General features: G+C 44.4%; 1 protein-coding gene across 2 annotated transcripts in view; it reads left to right on the top strand.

The window, feature by feature from the left end:
* Positions 1 to 1,011: 1,011 nt before the first annotated feature.
* The window catches only part of CANX (calnexin), an 80,424-nt gene continuing 75,435 nt past the window's right edge, over positions 1,012 to 6,000 (top strand). Inside the window, exon 1 of one of the 2 annotated variants that reach the window (XM_089654508.1) lies at positions 1,012 to 1,166. The gene's annotated coding sequence lies outside the window, so the exon portion shown is untranslated. The remainder of the gene's footprint in view (positions 1,167 to 6,000) is intronic. The other variant, XM_089654509.1, reaches the window with a different exon arrangement.

The following is a 6,000-nucleotide window of genomic DNA, read 5'->3' as shown; positions in this document are numbered from 1 at the left end:
TTTTACATTTTAGAATGGGGTGTCTTGAGACTGTGCAGGAATTTGAAGGGTGCCTTGACTGAGAAAAGGTGGAGAAGCACAGCTCTAAACCAACAGTGTCTTAAAATATCAACAAAACGACACTCCTGATTGTCAATCACAGCCATTAAGCCAATCAGGAGAGGGAGGGGTGGGGCCGAGCTGCAGCTCTGTGTGTGTGAATGGACAAACAGAACCACGGCTCGGGAGCACACCTGCTTAGCAAGCTGTGGGGGAACGTGAAAAGAGGAGAATCCGGACTGCTCTGTGTAAAACCAATGCACACAACAGGTAAGTATAGATATGTTAAAAAAAAAATAAAGAAGAATCACTTTGAAATGAATTTGAGCACAAACACGTTCCTAGTTATTGTAGCACACAGTGGGGTGTATTTACTGAAACTGGAGATTACAGAATTTGGTACAGCTCTGCATAGTAACCAATCAGCTTCCAGGGCTGTATCTAGAAGCTGATTGGTTTGTATGCACAGCTGCTCCAGATTTTGCACTCTCCGGTTTTAGTAAACCTCCCCCATTGCATCAGAGGTCATTGCCAAGACAGATTCCACTTCCTGTGTGCGGATGATTGCATGGTGATAGGTTTTATAGAAACCAGTATTATAGAAAGAAAACCCGATACTATCCGGACTGCAAGTCCCGTCTTGTCTTCCTTGGCGTTATCTGGGCTGAACCAGCGAGAGCTCCATCCCAGCCCCACACAATCCTGCCAAACACGAATGAATGGAGCGCTAGAAGCAATCGTTGACGAACTCATTTCCTCTTTCCGCATCACTGTTCTTCCTTCTCCGTCTCCCGCAGCCAATCACCTCTCAAGCTCAGCGCTTTCGCCAACGAATCGGTGCTATCCACGAAGAGAAGGTCCTGGAAGGTCTCCGCCCAGTGCAGGAGTGGCAGCAGCTCCATCCATTCGCTGTCTGCCGATTCCTGTTAGTCCCGCCGAGGGTGCGCGCTGCAGCCAATCGGGAAAGGAGCAGGGAAGTGCTCACTGAGGAGGGGGTTACTGGAAGCGCTTCCTCCCTTTTAGTGAGTAACTCCTCCCCTTCTGCTTCACTCCCGGCAGGACACGTGACGGTTTGGTGCAGCGGCGGTAACTTGCGGGTGACGGCTGAGGAGGACTGTGTCCCGGCGGTGAGAGGGTCACTATAAGCGGCTGGGGGTGGGCTGCAGAGTGGGGTCTGGGCGGCCTGACTGAGACATGTACAGGGATAGTGTTGTCTGTGCTGTAGGCCTCACCCATATTCTTGTCTCTGTACATTGTAGGGATGGACACAACATGTCTCTATAATAGACAGCCGGTCATATTCTGCTTTCCTGCTGTCATGTCTGCTATGAGTTGCCTTAGCTGCCTGCATGTTCACCATACCACATTCTAACTACAGGCCCTCATTTACCAATTTGGTTTTTAGAACAAGATAAAGAGTTAATATATAGTGGGTCCAGATGTGTGCTGTGATAATGATGGTACAAGACCTTATTCACTTCCAATTCTTCTATGTTGTGTTTCTGAAGCCTGAGGATGAATGTTGCCAGTCACAGCTGATGCAGCGCTGAACACTGTTCATGCCCTGCTCCTTGTAGCGCTGCCAGTTCCAGGTCGCGGGCCCACTGCCTGGCTCCCTGTAGCGCTGCCAGTTCCAGGTCGGGGGCCCGTTGTCTTGTTTCCTGTCAGGTTGAGTGCCTGCTGTCTGGCCCCCTGTAGCATTGCCAGTTCCAGGTCGGGGAACCGGTGTCTTGTTTACTGTCAGGTCGAGGGCCTGTTGCCTGGCCCCCTGTTGCACTGCCTGTTCCAGGTCGGGGGTTCGCTGCCTGGCCTTCTGTAGAGCTGCCTGTTCCAGGTCGGGGGTTCGCTGCCTGGCCTTCTGTAGAGCTGCCTGTTCCAGGTCGGGGGTTCGCTGCCTGGCCTTCTGTAGAGCTGCCTGTTCCAGGTCGGGGGTTCGCTGCCTGTTCCAGGTCAGGGGTTCGCTGCCTGGCCCCCTTGTAGCGCTGCCAGGTCCGGGTAGGGGGCCCATTAGCTGGCTAATAGGGAAGAATGAAAACCCCAGTCAGGGTTTTTCACATCTCCATTCAGGAAAGTTCCTTTCCTTCCTGTTCCTTAGATACAACTGGAGGTGAATAAATTTCTCCCAAGAGGTAGAAACTCCCCTAGGCTGTCAGCACAAGTGTCCCTTATAGACGTTTTCCTCAGAATTCCTGCTGGGGTGAAAAATCAAAATTTTAAATGTGCAGTGTTTTCTGGGAGAACAGTTTTTTTTTTTTTTTGTCTGTTTGTTCCAAATTCTATATTTAACTGTCAGTTGCAGACTTGTGTACAACTGTGCCATAGCCGGCTCAAAAGTGGGCACTGTTTGCTTGCTTTCTGCTACCTTCTTGAAGCGTATTTCCACATTTGCAGTCAAAGTTCAGAAAACCCCACTATGTTTGTTCCCATTCACACAGAGTGCCTACAATTGGAGAAATAAATCAATCAAACCTTTTAGATGTTTCTTGGGAGAAGTTGTCATGGGTGACTGCAGGTGTTTCTCAGCAAGTTCAGTGTGATCTGTCCCAATAAAAAAGGCTTAAGCATCCCATAGATTAGTTTTTTTCTTTCCTGTTCAAGCAGCAGGATAAATGAAAACAAAATAACTTGCTTTCCCCATTCACACACTCCACACTGAGAGTTTGCATTCTCATAGGTGGGAGACTTCACTGTCATCAGAATAGGTTAATCAGTGCTGTTCTCCAGAAGTCCATTGAAGTAGATTGACTTCTGTACAACTAAAGTGCCAATACATGGTTCGAGATTCATCTGGTCCTTGCTGAAACGGCAGAATTTTGGTCCATGAATGGCAGGTTTTAAAGTGTTATTAAACCCAGGACCCTGCATTCTCTATATCTGGTCTCACACAGTACACAGAACATGGAAATGCAATTATCTTAGTAAATATAAACTGCTAAACACCTTTTCTCATCAGCAGATAGAGCAGTCTTGTGACTTCTATCAGTGTTCAGCAGAGCAGTAACACTCTTTAAGCTAAGAACACACGAGCCAAACATCGGGCGGTATTGGCCAGTTCAACTGAAATCGGCTGACAGAAGTCGGATGTTCGTTCGAAGGAGCATGACCAGAAAAGTTTGGCTGAACGGCTTCCACATAAGTGTGTTCTGGCGGCGGGCAGTCCCCCTTTCAGAACACAATAGCACAGTGGGGGGGAGATCGCTGTAATACTACCGCTTGCGTTAGTACAGAGATCTGTCAGGTTTTTTTTTTGTTCAGCCTGCTGTGCTGAACAAAAAAAACTTGGTGTGTACCATGCTTAATGCAGGCCATAGACGGGTCGTTTATCGGCCGAACTTTCGTCCGCACATCACGCCGTTAGTGGGGCCAGCCGTCGGCCGTTTTCGCGGATCTCCTCATTTATTTTTATCGGTCATGCTGGAAACTCCGTGAAAAATGGCCGTTTTTTGTGGACATGGGTGGCAGCATCGGCAACAGGGCCGACCGATTTTTCGTTATCGGCCGAACATTCGGCCGATAAACGGCCCGTCTATGGCCTGCCTTAGGGACAGTGTGGGCTAGCTTTCATTAGCATACAATGGAGAAGCCCAGTTGGTTAATATCTAACCTTTGTTAGGATGGACAGCGTTCAAACCATTACAACTAATGAGGTCTGTCAGCACAGTATAGATAGGGATAATATGGCAAATCTAGCTCCCCAGCCCACTCATACAATAACTTAGGATTTTACCATGCTGGTGTTTCCAAAAAAACCTTTCTATTAACCACTTCAAGTGTGGACACTTTCACCCCCTTCCTGTCCAGGCCAATTTTCAGCTTTCAGCATTATCACACTTTGAATGACAATTGCGCGGTCATGTAGCACTGTACCCATATGAATTTTTTAGCATTTTTTTGGGACACATAAAACTTTATTTTAGTGGTATTTATTCACCCCTGGGATTTTTATTTTTTTTTTGCTATTTAAATGAAAAAGTCCAAAAATTTTGAAAAAAAGTGTTTTTCTTCTAAAAATTTTCAAATAAATATTTCATCATAAATCTTGGCCAAAATCCGTTATCTTTTTAGTAAAAAAAAAAAATAACACAAATTAGTTTATAACCAAAAATTATAATTTTTTAAAAAAGATTTTTACATTTTTTTTTTTTTTTTTTTATATTTGTTTTTTTTTTTTTTTTAACATACTGTCACCCTAGCAGCACCATGGTGACACTGTACTACTTGTGGGGTGTGATTAAGGTTTTTTGTTTTGTTTTTTTAACACTGATTGCTTTTACACCCATAAAGGCTGTAAAAGCAATCATTTCTCCTTCTCTCTGGCTGCATTCTTACAGCCATTGAGAACTACTGAGTGAGCTGTGATTGGTCACAGCTTGTCACATGGTACAAGGCTGTTGTGAACAGCCTTGTACCATGTGACCTCTGTGATCATTCACAGATTTCACACGTAAGCAATGATGTCACAAGTGACATCTTGCTTACTACTCTGCATATGATCACTGATTGGCCAATCAGTGATCACATGATCGGGTCCTCACACAGAGGTCCCGTCCGACGATCCGGAGGACACAGCGGGCACCGGATTGCGGTGCTGCACGCTCCGAGGGAGCGCGCACAACTAGAAAATGCGGGTGCCGTTTATGAACGGCAACCCGCCCCTAGAGTGACACCGTCCTGCCGTTTAAAAACAGTAGAGGGACAGCAAGTGGTTAAGGTAAGCACTTTTTATATATAAAGAAAAAAGTAGGCGTTATCCCAGTTTGGCTACAAAAGTGGAAACACGTTTCAAAGTAGAATTCCAGGTTTACTTTGACCAAGCTGGCCCAAAAAAAATATTTCTATTACTGATTCAACTGCTCCCCGCAAAATCATTTTTTTTTTTTTTTTTTTTTTTTTTGTGTGACAGAATTATGTCATCTGCTAAATTAATGATTATCAGTTACCACCTGGACAACTGTCATTTCAGGCCTCTTAAATTACTGTGATCCTCTTTCACACACAGATTTCCAGGGACTTGCTTTTAATCTTACTAATGATATATGAAGTAGTCAGTAGTCTCCCTCCATTCTTTTGCCATGGTGGTTTTTCCCAGTTATTATTAAAAATTCTAATGACATTGTCTGTAAGAATTATTTTTAGGCTAGTACTAGTATGTTAAATCCAACGCATGTTTTTACCATTTAGAAGTTCTGTTCTAAAGAGCCTCTGTACACAAGTTAAGAACAAGGTCAAAAAGGACGTCTGAGGATTTGTATAATTGTAAATGCTGCATATGTTGCTGCATAATCACCTAACATTGTCACTGCAGTAGGGTTTTTTTGCCACCAGTAATTATAAAAGCTCAACCCTGACCATGGACATGTTGTGGAGACTGTGCTTTTGTCTGTCCTTTTGAAATATTTTCAAGGATACTTTCCAGTTTTTAACCAAGCCAATGCTATTCTTTAACTTGCATATTCTCTGATTAGTCAAATTATACACATACAGCTGAATGATTCAGAGGAGAAAAGTACCCTCTCCTTCCTTTAGCACAGTGTTTCTCAACTCCAGTCCTCATGGACCCCCAACAGGTCATGTTTTCAGGATTTCCATTATTTTGCACAGGTGATTTGATCAGTTTCACTGCCTTAGTAATTACCACAGCTGTTTCATCTGAGGGAAATCCTGAAAACATGACCTGTTGGGGGTCCATGAGGACTGGAGTTGAGAAACACTGCTTTAGCAGAAGATATGATCAGTTATAGACTTTTAAAATCCAGTTGACCCCCCCGCTATTAAAATTTCCATTAAATTCAAGATGCATTGCTTAAAGTGTCACTAAACCCTGGCAGGAAGCCTATAGTGCTGCAGACTTCAGTCTTTGCTGTGTGGTTTTCATCTTAAAGTAAATTTCCACTTTTGCAGCCGTATTGGGATAGCGCCTACTTTGTGTTACATGTCCCCATTCACATTGCATAACTTAAA

Source organism: Staurois parvus, unplaced genomic scaffold (genome assembly GCF_062004578.1).
Source record: "Staurois parvus isolate SC_StPar_1 unplaced genomic scaffold, SC_StPar_1.0 ptg000770l, whole genome shotgun sequence".
Classification (NCBI taxonomy): domain Eukaryota; kingdom Metazoa; phylum Chordata; class Amphibia; order Anura; family Ranidae; genus Staurois; species Staurois parvus.
This window is presented reverse-complemented; position numbering and strand designations above follow the sequence as displayed.